Source organism: Pogona vitticeps, chromosome 3 (assembly GCF_051106095.1).
Source record: "Pogona vitticeps strain Pit_001003342236 chromosome 3, PviZW2.1, whole genome shotgun sequence".
NCBI lineage: Eukaryota > Metazoa > Chordata > Lepidosauria > Squamata > Agamidae > Pogona > Pogona vitticeps.
Genome location: NC_135785.1, coordinates 2,736,703 through 2,756,710, shown reverse-complemented (window position 1 = coordinate 2,756,710; position 20,008 = coordinate 2,736,703). Strand labels below are relative to the sequence as shown.

At 47.9% G+C, this 20,008-nt stretch overlaps 1 protein-coding gene across 2 annotated transcripts in view; it reads left to right on the top strand.

Annotated features, from left to right (window-relative positions):
* The window catches only part of LPP (LIM domain containing preferred translocation partner in lipoma), a 318,860-nt gene that overhangs the window by 58,616 nt on the left and 240,236 nt on the right, over nucleotides 1-20,008 (top strand). For both annotated transcript variants that reach the window (XM_072996382.2, XM_072996380.2), the window contains exon 3: nucleotides 9,601-9,696. The gene's annotated coding sequence lies outside the window, so the exon portion shown is untranslated. The remainder of the gene's footprint in view (nucleotides 1-9,600; nucleotides 9,697-20,008) is intronic.

The following is a 20,008-nucleotide window of genomic DNA, read 5'->3' as shown; positions in this document are numbered from 1 at the left end:
TTACTTACTTACTTACTTACTTACTTACTTACTTACTTACTTACTTGCTTACTTGCTTACTTGCTTACTTACATATTTAATTTATATGCCGGCCACACTACCCAAAGCACAGCTACCCATCCCCTGCAAAGAAGTGCTGTGTAAATGCATGTAGGAGAAGGTTTGGTGACCTCCCAGTTGTGTGACTAGCTGACTTGGCAAGCTGGCGTTTGCACATGCATGCCTTGTTCCTCGGGTTCCTTCTCCAGAGAGTCTTCCTTCCTTGACCAAGATATATTCCACCCCAGCTTTTGCCACTGTTGGCTCTCTGAGTAGCTTCCATTTCCCCCAGGCACCCTGAGCGAAAGTGAGAGAAGCCGATGGACATGCTAAAGGCGTCAGGTTCAGGCTCTCTAAAGGCTTCTTCTCCTTTGGGTGGGGAATGGGTAGGTCCGTTTCTCTCAATAGGCATCTGGCTTCTTGGGCCCTTGGAATAGACCATACTGGGCCGGGCTTATCACCGGTCTGTCGTGAGATCCTGCCATGCCATGTACGAAGTGGTGTGCCTGTATTTTGAGGGGTCAGCTCCCTGCCGACTATCAGCAGGACAAGCGGCTTGCCTTCCTGTCCTGCATTTGAGTTGCCCGTCTGGCCACCCTCTGCACTCGCCGTGCCCGTTGGGTTTGAACCCACCCAGAACGCTTCTGAAGTTCTTACGCCTCGGCTTCTTACAACTTGACCTGCATCGGCTGCATGTTGTACATCTTATCTTGTGCTTCCTGGCTGTGCTCAGATCTATATATAACTCCCCTCAGTGGGAGGTATTTTGGCTGATACTCTCGCAGTTATGAGCTGCGGCGAGAGGTTTAAAAATATCTCGCCGAGAGCACACAGTGACAGAAGCGGTGGAGAGAAAGGGGGCAGAGTGGAGGCCGTGAAGGAGGCACATGAAGCAAGGAGGGTTGAGCGGGGGGGGGGGGGAAGAGCCTCTGTCTGTTGCTCTTATTCCCCGGCACTCGTCTCTTGAATTGTTCGGGGTGCACATCTCCCAGCAAGGCATGTGATGGACGTTCCTGCCTTTCTCCGGAACCGCTGGTGTGCTTCCATGCGGGAAGCAGCTGCTCGGCTTTTCTTCCTTCTTCAGTCCTACTTAACTGCTTGTGATCTCAGTGCAAACAGTGCCCAAGGGTCTTGGGGGCAGAGGCGCTGGAGTGGGTGGGTGGGGTGGGCATTTAAGGAGATGCAGACCTCCAGGAAAGCAGGCGGGCGGGTGCCGGGGGATCCCAGGAGGGACGGTGTGGTGGCGTGGTCCGGGAGGGAGCCTCCTGGGCCATCCTCCACGAGCCTCTGAACCTGCAAGGGTTTCTTGAGTGTGGACGCCAAAGTTGGCTCTTCTTCCCCAGGCGCTTGCGGCTTGAGGTCACCGCAGTGCTAGGACCATGGAGTGCGAGGCAGTGGTCTTCCCACCAACACTTCAGCTGTGCCAATGCAAAGGGTTGCTTGTAGCTTAGAGAAGGGAAAGGCTCCGACTGCACAGGATGTGATCCTCTGCCCCCCATACACAAACCCTCTTTTCTTCGTATTTTCCTTCCCCTGCAAATCTCCTCCGGGAGGCATGCACGCCGAGGTGGGGTGGCTTCTTCCCTGCCGCATGTTTCTTTCCTAATGGAATCATTCCAAGGCCACTTTTTGTTTCATGGAAGAGGAAGAGACTGAAACCAGCGTGGCTGCTTCCCACACGCGCCCTGTGGCCTTTGATCTGGGGATTTCCTGAGGACCTCGGTGTGGCTTTTGTGGGAGGCGGGATTCTGGGGGGTGGCAGGGCTTTCGTCAGGTCAAGGGTGCTTCCTTTGATCTGCCCAATTTGGGATTTTCAGTGCCCTTCTTGGGTAGCAGGGAAAGGTGGCACCCCAAAGACACCTTGGGTCTCTAGCTTAGGAAGCTAAGCAGAGTCAGGCTAAGAACCATAGAATCATCCTAGAATCATCCTGGAGCTGGAAGGGGCCTCGAAGGCCATCTAGTCCAACCCCTTGCGCAGTGCAGGGATCCAAATCAAAGGGTATCTGACGGTGTGTGTGTGTGTGTCTTCATTTCCTCTTGAAGGCCTCCAGTGTTGGAGCGCTCACCACCTCTCCCTGAGGTCCTTGGTTCCATTGTCGTACTGCTCTAACAGTTAGGAAGTTTCTCCTGATCTTCAGCCGAAATCCAGCTTCCTGTACCTTAAGCCCATTGTTGTTTGTCCTGCACTCTGGGCTGATTGGGAACAGATCCTGCTCTTCCTCTGTAGGATGACCTTTCAAGTACTTAAAAAATGCAATCATTTGCTGCGTAAGAAAATCTTCCTTTTGTCTTGAGAGAAATAATGTAATCTTAGGACCTTTTCAGGGGCATATAATCTGGACATAAAGAGATTTGGGGCAGCCTTAATCTGGCTTCCTGTAACTTGAGCCCATTATTATGTAACCTGCAGTCTGGGTTGATCAAGAACAGATCCTGCCCCTCCTCTGTAGGACTACCTTTCCAGGTATTGGAAGAGTGCTCTCCTCTCTCCCTTCCATCCTGTTTTCTCAAGGCTAAACATGCCCAGTCCTTTCAGTCTTTCCTCTGAGGGCTTGGTTTCCACCCCCCTGATCGTCTTTGCTACTCTTCTCTGAACTTGTTCCAGTTTGCTGGCATCCTTCTTAAAGTGCGGTATCCAGAACCGGTTGGCTCAGACTTGGATGGTTGAAGGACAAGAATCTCCAGAAAGAATTTTACTAGAAATCCTGGAAGGTTGATTCTGCCAGTCTGAGTTGGCAGCATTGGGCTAGACCAAGCGTATATATGGCTCAGAATAAGTTCATTCCCTATGCACTTATAACATGATATGTCACAATTTCTACCAGCAATTCCCTTCTCTTCCCTTCCTTTTTTAAAAAATTAAAGATATCAAGTAAATAAATCCCTGGAGATAGCTGTCTGAAATGTTCTAGGTTTTATTCTCCTCTTCAGTCACATTCCTGACTTTTATACCGACGATTGAAAAAAGAACATAAACAAAAAGTTTTAGCTGGTTTTGGCAGGATACGTCCATGGAAGGCATCTCCTTGGATCTCGTGAGGTGCATGCAGAGCAGTCTGGATCCAAAAGAGATTCACTCCAGAGCCCCAGATTGGGTTCTAAATCTGACCCGTGCAGAGTCAATCTGAGTCTCGCACAAATTTAGATTATAATTCGGCATGGGTGGCCCTTGAGGACCCGCTGTACTCCAACACAGGCATGTTGTGAAGTTGACCAGGAGGTGACAAAATAGAAATAACATCACGTAAGAATGAAAAGCAAGAGCCGCGGCCGTGGAGGCTTTTGAACAAACATGTGGAGGATGAGAGAGAGAGAGAGAGGGTAGAGGCCGGGGAGAATGCTTCGAACCCGGCCCTCCCCGTGGCGGCTGGCAGCAGCTGCGCGGCATATTGTACATTCTCTCGGCTTTTCGGAGGTCGTGAGGCGAGTCGCCTGGCCTCGTGGAGATGGCAGGACGGCGCGGGGGTCAGCCCGTGATGGCCGTTTTAGGTTCTCGTCTCAGGCCTCTAATGTAACAGACACTTAAGGATGATGACACCTGCTCCTTTCCGCAGCTCCCCACTCCTGTGGGCAGGATAAGGGCTTGTTTAGCCCGGCCAGTTGGTGTGGCTTGTAAACAGGATGGCTCCGGGGTTTCCACTTAGCTTTGTCGATGTAACGCGAGACCTTTCTTCCAGAGAGAGCTGACACTTCAGCATAATCTCCCCCCATCATGTGTCTGGCTTGAGATCATCTCCAGAGGGGCTTCTGACCTTGTTCCACATCCTCCTGCCGCTCCGTCGCCAGGAGCGATCGCACCAGAAACAATCTCCAACTGGGATTTCCATCCGTCAGTCTGAAAGTACAAGACGTTGGGTTTTTGCTTCTGTGACGGAAGCAAACAAACCCCGTCATCTACGGATAATCAGTACTTTCGTTGGCTTTAATGGTGTAAATACATAAAATGTTTCTGTTTTGATGTTCTTCTTCCAGTCTAGATGTCTTATTGTTATTGTTGTTAAAGGATGAGTTCTAGAATACTTGAAAGCTTGCACATTTGTGCATTTATTTTGTTGTTTAGTCGTTAAGTCGTGTCTGACTCTTCGTGACCCCATGGGCCAGAGCACGCCAGACCCTCCTCTCTTCCACTGCCTCCCAGAGTTGGGTCAAATTCATGTTGGACGCTTTGATGACCCTGTCCATCCATCTCATCCTTGGTCATCCCCTTCTCCTCTTGCCTTCACACTTTCCCAACATTAAGGTCTTTTCCAGGGAGTCCTCTCTTCTCATGAGATGGCCAAAGTCTTGGAGCCTCAGCTTCAGGATCTGGTCTTCCAGTGAGCACTCAGGGTTGATTTCTTTCAAAATGGATAGCTTTATGCATTTATAGTCAATCCTAATAAATATATTGTGGATCTGTGGGTTTTGGAATCTGACCGTTATGGAAAGTCTCTTCTGCCATATATCTATTTTTTGTATTAAAAAAAAAACCATCTAGTGTATTGAATGACTATAAGGAGGGTGAACAGATGACTGTACACATAGATATCAGTATAGGTTTCAGATAGACCACATAATTGGAAGCAAGACTTTGATAAGTAATGTTCCCTCTGCCAAAAGAAGACTAGGAGCCGATGGGCCGGGAATTGTGTTTTGTTGTTGCTCAAGCCTGTGAATCGTGAAGACCGTAATCCGGTCTTTCTCCGCTTGCTGTTTTTCTTCTTTGCTTCTCAAAGGCAAAGCAGCTAAAGACATCTTGAGCTAACAATCAATATGTTGGCCGGGGTTGAGCTCTTTATCTTGGTCTTGGCTGTAGGCGAGGGATCTCATAAGCTTTCAACTTTCCTTGCTGAAGTTCAGTGGTGTTCAGACAGCTAAAACAGAGGGGAAGAAGGAAGCAAGTATTTGTTCCCTGGTAATGCACAGAGTAGGGGCTTTTTGTGCTGGCTGGGAATTGTGGAACGGGCAGCCTGTTCTGAGTATAGCAAACAACTTAATTCTGGTTGGCTGAAGCCCATCCAGTAATCGCAGAGGAGTTTCCATTTAGTCTTCAAAATGATGCTTCTTAACTTGACCGCTGAAAATTCGCAGAGCGTTTTAAGGTTTTACCATCACTCTGAAATTTTTGTAATAGCTTTGTTTTGGGTAGATTAGACCATCTGTTTCAGAGGGCTCCCCATTTTTGCTGGAGTCCAAACTAATTCTAAGATCGTACCATCCGCACGATCTTCCTTTCAGGAAGGGGGCCCTAGGTTCTTGTTACGACGTCAGTTGCAAGATTTCCCGGTGCTTGTAGGTTGGTCCATTTCCTCCATCGCTAGCTTATAGCCAAAGCACTTCTGTTTGTGCAAGAGGGGCATAGCCCCTTCCCTTCCTTCTGAAGCTCCGACTCTCCTTTTTTGAGAGGAGGGAGTTGGACTCGTTTACTGGATGGCTTTCAGCAAACCAGACCTAAGTTATTTGCTGTTCTCGGAATAGACTGCAAGCATAACAACATTCAAACAACTGAGAAGTGTGATGCTGTCAAAAGGACAGAACAAATACTTGCTAAGTTCCTTGTCCTCATCAATTTCAGCTGTCTCCACAGAGCAGTCACAGACCAGAATGCTTGGTTTAAGTATTTGAAGCACTGGATGGTTTGACCCTTGAATCCAAGGGGGAATTCATTAAAAGTTAAAGTGCCACCATGTTTTTGTCTTTTTTTAAAAAGTTTTATTTTATTTTCACCTATAATCCTTGAATCCAAGTTATTGAGAAAGGAGACGTGTGGAGAGGCGCATGCTTCTCAGACTGTGTATTGGAGTTGCACACTGTTAACCTACGGCTTCTCCTAAAGGAAGCACATCACTTATATTATTGCAGGGATGTGTATCCTCATGTGTCTTGTCCACACGTAAGGATGAGAAATGTGACATTATTTTCCTTGCTGGAAAGAACGATGAAAAAAAAAAATCTCCCGAGCACTTTTAAGGGCCCTTGCATGGGTGAGAATCAGAAATTTGCATTGAAACCCATTAGTAAGTCGCAGTGAGAGAAGGCTCATTGACTCAATAGAAGTGATGAGACATTGACTCACCAGATGCGCAGGGATCCAGCGGGCCTACTCAAGTCATGGCTTTTGACTGGGTGTCAGCTTTTCAGGATTTCAATCCCTGGATGGCTGATCTGCATCTTTCTTAGCAATCTGTCTTTCTGTGGTTGTCATGGGCGAGATATTTGTGTCTCAAAGGGAAAGATGCTAGAGATGTTTTTGCATAGATTTGTGAAGAATTTCAGAGAAAACTGTGTACCTCTTGGCTGGCAGTGAGCAATTTCATGGCGGCTTGAACATTCCTCCTTAAGTATTATGTTGAGACACCCTAAATCAAAGGGATAAATACCTCAATGTGTATTGTTTCCATCCCTGAATCAGAGTTGATGAATCACAATTGACCGGTGGTTCTCAGCCTTGAGGCCCCAGATATTCTTGGGCTAAAATCCCCAGAAGCCTTCACCACTAGCTGCTGGGGCCAAGATTTTTGGGAGATGCATTGCAAGTTCATCCGGTGACCCAAGGTTGGGAATCGCGGCACTAGACAGATCTGTATGCCGATAAAAGAACATATCTTTCTGCAAAGCCTAGCACATATGAACTGGAATTGCACAAAATCTGGGCTTTCAATTCACCTTTTGCAGGAACAAGCTGGCAAAGAGAGACCGTCCTAAAAGCAATGGGAATACCTTTCCCTAACCAAGATCCAAACAGCCATGTGAGTTGCTTGACAGCCAGCATGACCGGCACCCAACGACAGGCAAACCGATTTTCTTGAGCTTGAGAAGAAAATAAAAATGCAATATTTAATAAACTGAATTCAAAACCACATTCCTGGTAGATCTTGTTGTGTTGGGTTCCATACAACGGAGTTTCTTCCAGGCCAGTTGGCCGGGCCGTAGACAAAGAGTGTGCAGCTCAGGGAAATGGGTGCAAGCCTGCTGAAGTTACTTGGTGGATCAGGCCCTTGCCATTTGCAATAATAATAATAATAATAATAATAATAATAATAATAATAATAATAATAATAATAATAATAATAATAATAATAATAATAATAATAATAATAATAATAATAATAATAATAATAATAAATTGGCATGGCCTACAAGCTACATGGGAGGCGTTAAGAGAGCTAGAAACCGGATCTCTAACTCTGCTGAACTTTCAGCTAGTACACATCTAAAGTGACAACACGATTCGGGGATGCTTTCTCCTCGGCGTCTCTGAATGTCCGGGAAGGCATGACGGTGGAGTCTGTTGTGTTAAAAGAGCAGGCGATGAGTGGCCCGGACAGCCAGCCTGGGCGTTTCTGTCTGCCCTGCGGATGCCTCCGAAATGCAGACATCCCCCCTGATTGCCAAGGCATTTCTCGGCTCGCCGGCCATAAAGGCTGCAATGACGATGTGGGTACACTTTGAGCTCGGCTGTTCAGTTCATGGAAAACAGGCTTGGGTTTCAGCGTGCCTGCCTCTCGTAAACACATAGCTGGCCTTTTTGGAAGACGGTCTGACTCAGGAGACCCGGGTGCTCATGGATGGGAGAGAGGCTTTCTCTACCAGCGGGCCCATGCTTCGCCAGCAGGCGGCCCCAGTTCTGTCCCTGGGATCGGCTCTCTTTGAATTGACCAAGGAGCAGGGGGTGGGCGGGAAGAGACCCTCTCCTGCCCGAGACCTCGGTGAGCTACTGCTGGTCAGAAAGGACTGGGCCAGAGATGATGGACCAACATGCGGCGGGCGGCTTTCCAATTTCACTCATCAAATAGCATTGGTTGGTTTGGGGTTTGGTTTGTTTGTTTGGGACATGGTGGCGCTGCGGGTTAAACCACAGAAGCCTCTGTGCTGCAAAGTCAGAAGACCAGCCGTCATAAGATCGAATCCACGTAATGGAGTGAGCTCCCGTCGCTTCTCCCAGCTCCTGCCAACCTAATGGTTCGAAGGCATGCAAAATGCAAAAATGCAAGTAGATAAATAGGTACCACCTCGGTGGGAAGGTAAACAGCATTCCGTGTCTAGTCGCGCTGGCCACGTGACCACAGAAATTGTCTTCGGACAAACGTTGGCTCTGTGGCTTGGAAATGGAGATGAGCACCATGCCCTAGAGTCAGACACGAATGGACTAAACGTCAAGGGGAACCTTTCCCTTGTTTGTTTGACACTGTATTTTATTGACTCTTGCCAACTTAGGGCTGCTCAGAGGCTGCCTGATTTTATCAAGACATAAATCTAAGAAATCGTGAAAGCAGGAATGTGTGGCATTGCTTCTGCTAAGTTAGACTCTTGGTACGGTCAGGTCTGGCTCTCCAGGGTCAGAGACGCAGGACTCCTTCTTAGCCCTACCTATGATGGTATACAGACACAACATGAGAAATGACAAGAAAAATACACATCACTTAATACAACTGAAAACCAACAACCCATATCTAAATTGAGTACACCTATCACCTCCACCATATATTCCCAACAAAGTTTTGATTATGATGCTCCCTAGCCCTTCCAAAAGAACATCACCCCTTGTTTGGGTAGCCGACCTTCACCTTTCAAGAATACACACTTCAGAAAATCTTTCCGTATTTCATCAAATTTATTCTCTGTTAACAATCAATTTTTGTAACATTTTATTTCTCATGTCAGTGTATCTTTGACTGCTATTTCCCAAACTGCATGATACACCATTCAGGGAATTGCAACCGGAGGGGGGGGGGACTCAAGGGGCGGAAATTGCTGTCAAGTTGGACGTACACGTACATCACACCAAGGATTCAACTTGGGTTTTGCCCCCAATGTCTCAGACTCTACTTGCAACTTGGAACCTACACAATCCCTCTGTTTTTTTCTGTGCTTCAAAATGAAGCATGCACCACAAAAAATTAAACAACAATTACAAATGTTGAAAATTGAGGGGGGGGGCTTTTCAAGAGTTATTTTTGGCTGGTAGCCCAGCAAGCTGGGGCGTTCTGTGCATGCCCAGCTCCCCAAAACGTTAGCTATGCATCCTTGGGTTAGAATTATTTGTATATGCCTCATCTCTGAGGTTTGTAATTCGTGCTTCGAGTCCTGTGTTTTCAAAAATTCACAACTTTCAGCAGAAAGTTCCGGGAGAAAGCTGGCGTTGTCCTTTCAGGGGTGGATCGGGAGGCGGAAATGAACGTTAGGACGCCTTTAGACTTGTTTCTGGTGCTAATGAGGGCCCTTTGTAAGACAGAGAGCAGAAATAGAGGCGGCGGCAATGAAATATGGTCATCATTGTGTTAGCAAAGCTGGAGATCAATTTAACACCCGGCAGGAGGCAATGTGCTTTCCGATAATGGGTTCATTTTAAAAACACTGTTTTCTTTCCTTCATTTTCTCCCTCCCCCCCCTTGCAATATCCTGTCTCCGTGAGGATATGAGAGAGTGAGAAGGTGAGGTTGGTTTTGTCAAACTCCCATTTCCCAGGCTGGACTTGCAGCCTTGGCTGTCCAACAATGATGCGCATGCAGCACTTCCAAACTGAAACCCAGGCCTTATGCCCTTTTTGCACTGAAATCCATTTCTCTTCTTTTTTTCCAGATCTGTCATAGCCTTCAGGACTCGCTCTCTGTTTTCCCAAGTCTCGACATCCCTCTTTGGAGCAGGAGACCCAGAAACGCCGCAGACACACTCCAGGTAAACTCTTACGTGTGCTGAAAACAGGAAAGCGGAATAACCGCATCCTCGTGGGCAACGGGTCTGTCCCGTCACAGAAACAACCCTTGCGGTGTGAGGAGTCACGGGGGGGGGGGGAGACAATGGTTGAGGTATCCGACTGAAGACAGGGAAACGTGGGTTCAAATGGTCAATAAAAGGCGAGGAACTCACTTTCTAATCCTAGGTCCATCTCGGATCTTGCAACTCTTCACGTCACAGAAGTTTACTGTGCAAATAAAATTATGTGCACCACCTTGGAGAAAGGGCAGGATAAATTTGGGCTAGGACTCCTTTGCAACACATAATAGCATGAAAGAAGCGTTTTCCCTTCTTATCCAAGGTGGCTTTTTTGTTCCAGCTCTTCCTGCCATCTGTGTCCTCACAGTGCCTGGCATTGAGTGGCAGCTGGAGTTGATCTTGGGTTGAGGGGTCGATGGGGAAAACCCCACGGAGCGTCTCAAAGCAAGTCCGGAAGAGCTGCTTTGTGTCGGCTTCTTCAATGGCTTGTTCCCTGCCACCTCTCCTTCTGCCCTTCCTCTGGTCTCCTGGCCTTTCCTCTGGTCTCCTGATTTATGTCTACAACAACAACAGGTTTATTGTTATCAAAGACCAATAAAGTTAAACAAAGTATACAAAGATACAGTAAAGGTAAAGGTTCCCCTTGACATTGAGTCCAGTCGTGTCTGACTCTAGGGTGTGGTGCTCATCCCCATTTCCAAGCCATAGAGCGAGCGTTTTGTCTGTAGACAATATTCCGTGGTCACGTGGCCAGCGCGACTAGACACGGAACGCCACCTTCCCACCGAGGTGGTCCCTATTTATTGACTCGCATTTTTACAGGCTTTCGAATGGCTAGGTTGGCGGGAGCTGGGACAAGCGATGGGAGTTCACTCCGCTGTGTGGATTTGATATTACGACGACTGTCTTCCAACCTTGCAGCACAGTTTAATCCGCAGTTTAATCCGCAGCGCCACCACGTCCCAAAGATACATTGCGCATTTTAAAAAGGAAGTGCACCAATAAATTAGGAACATTTACATTAAAACTGAATCGATCCTTACTATGTGACCGTTGATGAGCTCATCACCCTTGGAATCTCTTTTCAAGACTTAAAAGGGCTATACGAGTTTTACAAGCTGCTTCCAAAAAACTGGCACACAGCTTTGTGGTCTGTGGGTTGGATCCTAAAAGCAGCAGCTTGCCCCTTTCTGCATCTGTAGGACCTGACATTTTCCCAGTTAGGGGTGAAATATATGATAGTATGGGCACTGGAACAAAACGTGCTCCGTTGACTCAACCTCCCCCGAGCCACACCCCTTCTGAAAGGGGTGTCCTTTTAAAACGGCCTTCAAGTGTGGCCGAGGGGAGAACTTAACTTCGCTAAGAAGTTAGGGCATTGATTAATGTCGCTCAGGGCGGTTTTTGCATGATTTGTGTCCATAGCCAGCTTCCGGGGAAAATCCTGGCTGTCTCAGCTTTGCTTGTACCATCTTAGTCCAAGAAGATAGGAAGTTGTCTTGTAGGACCAAGGATGCTAAATCTGATGTTGTATGATTACGTTTGAGCCAGAGGTTGATGGAGGAAAGTAAAACTCTGGCCTCAACTTTTATCATCCCTGTCTGCAGTTGTAAACTAGCTTTAGATACATAGCTGGAGACCTGGAAGATGGACCTGAGGAATTTTGATTGAACTCGTTCCAGTGGGGCAAAGCTAGTGGAAGGAGGGCCCAATGAGGTCCCATATAGTCATTGGGGCAGGACTTTGGCTTGATCTTTCTGGAGGTAAATAATGCATGCAGGATATGACGGATGAAATTCTAGAAGAGGAAGTGATGTGACACCTTTGGCTGATCTCCCCCTTTGGTTCTGCGCCGTTGATCCTTGGAGAAAAGAACCACGTCCCCACTTTTGAAGAAGCATGAGTTGTTGGGAGTTCTTCCGGGTGCTCAGTTGATGCCCTTGTCCTGTTTCTGGCAAGGATAGATGAAGCATCCTCAGAAACAAAGGGGGTGGACCCTGGTTGGATGCATCTGCCCCCCCATCCTCTTCTACCCTGGGATTGTCACCATTCGAAGCTGGATACGTCCCCTGGCTTTGTTGGTGATTGTACAGAGGAGCTGGTGGGAAAACCAAAGTGTGTCGTCCCTGAGATGGAAGCCGAGATTTGGAAATGCCTTCTGTGGCCTCATCTCAGCCAGGACCTAGGACATGGTCCTCCACTGGGGGGGGGGGAGTGAAATGGGTGCCCCTCTCTTGGGATGCGCTGGATGTAGAGATGAAAAAAATCATCCACTTACATCAACGGCAGAGCCGGAAGGGACCCTTTGAATCATGGAGTCCAGCCCCTCTCAAGGAGGCCCGAGAGGGAATCCAACTCCCAACTAGTGATGGGTGCCAACTGGCACAGTGCCGGTTCGTGACGATTCGTGGTTGGTGGGTGGCCACGAAACATGAACCTTGCTGATTTTTTAAAAAGGGAACCTGTTTGTGGTTTGTTCCCATCTCTAAATGAAGTGGTGGGACTTTCCCACCCCCAGACCCCCACCTTCATGGGCCCCAGCACCTTCCCTGCTTGATTGCTCCGGGCATTTTTCTTCCTTGTGCTGCATGACAGCTGAGTGGGACCGTGGCTCTTGGGGGTGGGTTCCCTATATATTCTCCGATGGGCAGCAAAAATGTACTCTAAGGCCCCCACTCGACCCTTCTCCTGGGAGGCGCAGAGGGGAATTGAATTCCCTTTCTCTGGCTCCACAGCCAGATACCACGGAGCTCTCTCTCCTCTCTCCTCTCTCCCCCTCTCTCCTCTCTCTCTCCTTTCTCTCCTCTCTCTGCTCTCTCCTCTCTCTCTCACCCTCTCCTCTCTCTCCCTCTCTCTCTCTCTCTCTCTCCGAAATGTGGGGGGATTGGAGGGCATGTTGAAAAGAAAAACTCCCCGAGTTCCTAGAGCCCATGATAGCACCAGGATTCTGGGATTTGAAGTCTGAAGGCTCCTTTTTCCATAGTCTCCAACCAGGCTGACAAAAGGCCAAGGATAGGGACAGGGAGCAGGACAGGGAAAAGAAAGGAAAGATCTATGGGGGTGGGTGGGGGGAAACAGACCAGTTCCCCTCCCAAAACCAGTGGCAGGAAGCTGGGAAGGGGGTTGGGGGAGAGAGAGGAAAATAGCACAAGCCAGTCCTGGCCCTCCATCGGCAGTGGGAAGCATGGGAGAAGGGAGGGTTTTCTGCATTTCGGCTGTTGTGTGCACGTGTACACACACACACACACACACACACACACACACACACACACACACACACACTTTCTCCTTCTCCTCAGAGAGCCTTCTCTGCTCTCTGTCCTTCAGAATTGACTCCCATTGAAAACAACCATATGGCACAGCAATGGCTCGGAGACAGAGCAGGCAAGCAGAGGGTCCCGATTCAAGCTTTGCCTCGGCCGATGCCCTTCACCGTTTCCCTGTTTCATATCCTCCCCATCAGCACTATGGGAGCCCTGGCAGGGTTGTGTTTGCTTGCTTGCTTGCTTGCTTTCTTGCTTGCTTGCTTGCTGGTTGATTGATTGATTGATTGATTGATTGATTGATTGATTGATTGATTGATTGATTGATTGATTGATTGATTGATTGATTGCCCCCATAAGTGCCAAGGCACTGCTCTGGATGGTTTACGAGAAGTGTGATACAACACAGAAAGTAAAAATAAAAGAACAATTCACCGATAACCGTTAGTGGGCAAGGTTGCCCAATTCCCAAATGTACGGTCTCTTTCCTTGATGCTTTTTCTGAACACACCACGAGGCGGTGGTTTTGCGGCCATGGACTTCCGGATTTAAGGCTTCAGTCCAGAAAGGCCACACTGCCGTTCCGGCTTCTTGGAGAGATTCCAAGGACCGGTTGCATCCCTTTTCAAAGTGGCCATGGTCTCTGGTCCAAATCCGGCGCTAGCTGACCGGAGCTGAGTTTGTACGGGAGTTTCCTGATTCTGTCCATCACTTTGGAAGACGAAGAAAATTAAGCAGATGGGGACGGGGTGCTGAGCACACGGGCTGCGGCCTAATCCTGCTTAGCCTGAAAGCAACTCCTTTAAGAGGGTATCTGCCGTGGTTCGAATGCGCTAAGATGCTCAAGCTGCCCAGCCCAGCCAAGGAATTGTGTGTGCGCGTGTGTGTGTGTGCGTGCGTGCGTGCGTGCGTGCGTGTGTGTGTGTGTGTGTGTGTGTGCGTTGTTGAGTGACGAAGAACCGATTAAGGATTTGGGACTGTTAAGCTTAAAAAAACCCGGCTTCTGAAAGGAGGAAGGGCCTTTGGCTATCAAGTTGTGCAGTTATCAGATTGTGCGTGAGCGAGAGAACCAGGGCGAGAGATCTTGACGCTCAGAATAAGTGTCCGCTGATTGACGGTGGGATTCTGGACGAACAAAAACCGGCAGGTCTGCACTCTGGATCTAATCAGCTTGTGGAAACAATTGGAAAGGGCCGGGGCGGTGGGAGCTGTTTTATCCTCTATAGCAAAAATCGGACCAAAACAGAGAACGGAGGGAGGGAGAAAGGCAGAGAAGGGTCTTAACAACCTCATAAAGGTCTGATATCTGCACCACATGGAAACAGAACCCCGTGTTCTGTAATAATAATAATAATAATAATAATAATAATAATAATAATAATAATAATAATAATAATAATAATAATAATAATAATAATAATATCATGATATTTATTTCTATTGTGCTCTGCACCAGACTGTATTCCAATAAAATCAATAATGCACAAACATGCAACACATTTAACCACAAACTTAATATTTTGTGTGTGTGTGTGTGTGTGTGATCTGTACGTCAGGTTATATATATGAACTTGTACGTCAACATACACGTTAGTCAAGCTTTCCTGGAGTTTACAAAACCATAACGCACCGGTTGTCTCTGCGTTCGTACTATCACTTTCGCCATGGTGCCGTTAAATTACTTTTAATTATTTTCAGTGAATTCCATGTTGCTTTTGCGCATGTGCTCTGTTGTTTCATTTTGATTTGCTGTAGCTATTTTGTTTCTCATTCTGAAACTGTTTGGCAGCCAGATGGGTGGTATAAAAGGCAAATCCATCCATCCATCCATCCATCCATCCATCCATCCATCCATCCATCCATCCATCCATCCATCCATCCATCCATCCATCCATCCATCCATCCATCCATCCATCCATCCAATCTCTCAGTCCATCCATCCATCCATCCATCCATCCATCCATCCATCCATCCATCCATCCATCCATCCATCCATCCATCCATCCATCCATCCATCCATCCATCCATCCATCCATCCATCCATCCATCAGTAGCTGCATTTGGTTTCAGTTCCCAAATCATGTGGGCACTGCAGGTCCAGGGTTATCTCCTAGTTCTGAGTTTCTTGGGGTTTTGTATCGACCTTGGAAGGATGGAATGCAGAGTCAACCTTGAGCCGGCTACCTGAACCCAAGATCGAACTCAGCTCGTGAGCAGAGTCTTGGCTGCAATACTGCAGTTTAACCCTTGGGCCAAGAAGCTCCTGCCTACACTACACGTGCCCCCTTAAGGTTCTTGTTGTAGTTCTCGATGTCAGCAAAAACATCTGCCCCCAAAACGGTTTTCTGCCCCCAAAGTCTTTCGGATGGAAGACTTTACAAGAAAGCCGTTCTCTTCCAAATCCCAAACCCTGAAACTCCAGAAATGGAACTAGACGTTGAGGACTTCCTTCCTTTCCTTTCCTTTATTTTTCTTTGTCATCCTTTGTCTTCATTTTCTGAGCTGAGGTGGGTCCGCCCACTCCCTGCGGTCCTCAGGGTGAGAAAAAGAGCAGGTGGTTCTTTGGCCCTCCTGCCCTTGCTCCGAGAGGAAGCCCTTTGGTTTTCCAGCCAAGGCAAAGAGGAGGGAGGGAGGGGGGACCTTCGAACGGCCTCCCCCCTCCGTTGCTGCTCAGGGATCCATCGGGGTCGTTCTCTCTGCAGCAAGTACGAACAGGAGTGAGACTGGGGGCGGAAAGGGAGGGAGGGAGCCTCGCTCACTGTGAATGCCACACATACATGGAATTCCTCCCGTCTTGCTTCCTTCTGCTTTCCCGTTCATTCAGAACCGGAGCAGGGCGTTGTATTCAGAGCAAAGCCAAGGCTCCCTGTGTCCACCTCCAGGGAACGCTTGTTCTTCCCCGTGCAATCACAATTGTGTTGCAAAAGAGCGGCACGCCTCCCCACGAAATCACGTTCTCTGCCTCTGAAGGCCAGAGGATTCCCAAATCAGCAACAGCTTCTTCGCAAGTGATTCAGGCAGGCAGGCCAGCTCTGGGGTTGAGGTTTCTTGGCTGCGGAGCCAGAGGTTGGGCGGTTCAGTTCCACCCCCACACACAAACGGGCCTCCAGGGAGAAAAAGCCAGCCTGGGTGGCCTTGGGCCAGCTGCAAACCGTCCCAAGTTGCTCCCACGGAAGAAGAGAAGGGGAAACCACTTCTATACCTAGAAAACTCTGAAAAGGTAGCCATTGATGTGAGGTCATACAGTTAGTTAGTTAGTTAGTTAGTTAGTTAGTTAGTTAGTTAGTTAGTTAGTTAGTTAGTTAGTTAGTTAGTTAGTTAGTTAGTTAGTTAGTTAGTTAGTTAGTTAGTTAGTTAGTTAGTTAGTTAGTTGAATTCTCTAGGAAGAATGTCTCCTCCTGCTTTATCTCCCGTAGGGCATCAGTCCATCTTGGTATCATCTTTTCTCACTCTGCCTGCTAGCCTTTCCGCCACTCATTTGGCATCCAGCGGGCATTTCGAGAGCCGCCCCAGCCCTGAATAGAGTCAGTCTCTTTCTCATGAGCTCTTGCTAAAGCCTGAGAGGACTCAGCCCTGTTAGGTTGACCAACCCTTTGTCTCAAGATAGAGGAGCTCCGAGTTCGGAAAAGTTATGCAGACTACGGTGCCCAGAATCCTGCAATCCTTCCTAGGATTTTCTCAATATACTCCAAAGGGGTTCACCTTTCTTGTCTTTTTTTGGAGGGGGCAGCCCCACTGCGCAGCTTGCCCAAGGCCAGACAGGCTGGCTCTTCTCTGGGGAAGCACGGCGGCGATTGATTGAACTCCCGGCGTCTGGCTCTGCACCTCGGTCCTCACCTCCCCGATGCAAAAAGAAGGGCAGGAAAGAATAGCGATTAGCATAGGGTGGCTGATGCTAATTTACAGGTGCCGTTGCATTATTTTTTTTATAATATAATTTGGAAACGGTCCCAATGCATCTCACTTGGGCAGCGAAAAATAGCGAACAGGTGTTCAGTGTGTCAGCTGACTCTGTGTCCAGATGCTGCTGACTGTGGATGATGGGTAACTCTGTGATCCCAGATCTCTTCTGTTCCTTAGTCTTTTGACTCAGATGGGTACCCAGCAGGCTTCAAAAAGAGGGCAACAGTTGGGATCTGTCAAGAGACTGAGATGGAGGACTGCCTCCCCTAGCAGAGTACGTGTGTCCACCCTGAGCCCTATAGGCGCAGACTGGGGGGGGGCAGCGGCTTCAGTGGCTCCAGCGCGCTTTTGCTCCCGTTTGATTATGAGCCGAACAAGGCCTATGTCCGTTGACGCGCCCTAGGCGAGTCGGTGCGTGCAGTTGGCGATTAGTGCCAGCGCAGGCCAAAATCAATCGGGGAAGTGGCCCCGAACCTCTCACTACCGCTCGTCCTGCTTTGAGCAGCAATAGGTGGTGTAATAGTGAGAGGAAATTAATCACAGAGGCAAACCGGATGGCCTCCCGGCTTTTACGGGAACTGTGGAAGGTAATTAGCAGGTTTGACGGTCTCCTGGGCTCAGGACGAGATTAGGTATGTGTGACGCAAGCGGCTCTTTCTCCTTTTTTCCCGGCACATCCGACCGGGGACAGATTGGAAAGTATAGGTTAGCCGGGAGGTTCAGCGGCACCTGTTCTGATTTCGCCTTGCAGGGAGGAAAAGCCGAAGGACGGATCTGACTTCTCCCCCAGCGGCGCCAAATTGAATTCCGCTCTCTTCACTTTTGCTTTGTGAATTCTTATTTTCCTGTGAATCATTCCCTTAATACGATAACCAGGGGATGTGGGGGAGAGACAAGGAAGGAGAAGTGAACTTTTTGAAAATGACCGCAGGGCCTGGGTCAAAAGGTGGATCATCCGTTGTCATCTTTTCCATCACATCCACAGCTGAGTGGGCTTCGTTGGCTGCTTGAAATGGGGGGGGGGGATACGATCTGGTTTTTAGCAAAAAGTCTTTGGAGAGAGGGTTGTGTGCAGACAGTCCTGTGGCTTAACCCTCCCGGTCCTTGCTTTGAGAAGCTGTGTTGAGTTAATCGGCGTTAAATGAAGGAGAAAAGGTAGCATTGATCAAGGAGGCAGAGGAAGGCGAGCTGCTCTGTAGCCGGCTCGGTGCTGCTGCGGAGCTGGCTTGATTCGGCAGAAGCTGCATGCAACGTTGAGAAGAATTATCTCATTTATAGGGATGTGGTGGTGCCATGGGTTAAACCGCAGAAGCCTCTGTGCTGCAAGGTCAGAAGACCGCCGTCGTGAGATCGAATCCATGCGACGGAAGGCGCTCCCGTCACTTCTCCCAGCTCCCGCAAACCTAGCCGCTCGAAAGCATGTAAAAATGCGAGTAGATGAATAGGTACCACCTCAGTGGGAAGGTGATGGCGTTCCGTGTCTAGTTGTGCTGGCCACGTGACCAAGGAAACTATGGACAAACGCTGGCTCTACGGCTTGGAGACGGGGATAAGCACCGCGCCCTAGAGTCGAACAAGACTGGACTAAATGTCAAGGGAAACCTTTACCTTTACCTTTATCTCATTGGTTCAGAGCACAGAAACACACACAACTCCCCCCCCTTTTTTTTTTGGATGCTGGACCCTGTTGTTATCCTCCCCTGACATATCAGATCTGCTTTGATTTGGATTCCTGCCTTGCGCGAGGGTTTGGACCCAATGGCCTTAGAGGCCCCTTCCCATTCCATGATTCTATGGTTCTGTATTCTCCTTGCCAACAGCTTAACCTTCCCCCAGAGACATAACACCTCCCTTTATCAGGAGGAGTGGGTTTGGACACACAAAAGCTTATAAAAAAAATTAAAAATTGGTTAGTCTTCAAGGTGCCACAAAACTTCTGGGTCTCTTAAGGTCCAGAATTCCCCATCCGTTTTGTCTGCAAGACATACCACCTGTTATTCCAAGACATGAAATGCAGAAAGTAAAGTTTCCACATTTTCACCTTTCGCCGAAGTAACTAGTTTGGACAACACCTCCCAGGGTTTATGGGGCCCGTAGTCCAAAGAAGTCACATATTGAAAGTCCGTGAAGAGCCAAGGGGGAACGGACCCATTTCAGTAAAGGGGGAATCTCCAGCTGCCAAAACTTTGGGAACAGATTTTGAAAGAATTAAGAATGGGTAATATAAAGTATATCGGAGAACTTTACAAGTCACCTTGAGTTAAATGAAGTGCAGGCATGGTATGTGTGTTTTTTTAAAAGGACATATTGATTTTCTATATAATTAAGTGGCATGCCTAAAATGCCACATCCATAAATAAGAATAAGATTCTTTGATTCCAATTTTCAGGTAAGATTAGCTTATTATTGAGTGCTCCATCTGTTATGTGTTACATTTCACATTTCCATCCTCTGGGGGATATTAATGTAATTGGGCTTCTTAAGAAACAATGTATATATATTTTTCCAGTTGTCAAGCAGCCACTTTCCCTGGCAATTTTTCATTCCAGTCCTTCACTTAATATCCCACATGGCTTATTTATTGGCTTACTAAATTTGGGATGGTAAATTATTAGTTCAGGGGAGAGAAAGTTGGCAGGAAGGTGCACCATGTGCCAAGGGGAAAGCTAACTCAACCTCCTTAAGCAAGTTTTGCTTTGCACAACACTGCATTTTGAAACAGCCAAATTATTATTATTACTATTTCTTAAAGAACAGGTGTAGTTTGCAATTGAGCTACTTCTTTTGCTTTAAATTTATATATATTTCTCGTCTGATGAGGGTGGCCTCATTTTATGTAGTACAGTCCTCATTTTAAAGATATCCTCCTTGGGAAGCGCTTTCCAGTCTGAGTCTGGTTTAAAGACAGAGAAGCGTTAAGCAGGAGGGAGGTCAGATCAGATCAGGAGCTGTAGACTCTCCCATCCAGGAGGATGGCAGCTGACGTAGAACCAGGGAACCAGGGCACCTGACACCACCCCACTCCTTCATCGTCAGGTGAGTTGCCCTGTAGTTCTGTCTAAATTATGCTACTATTGCATCTGCAGGTATAAGTCAGCACATGCATT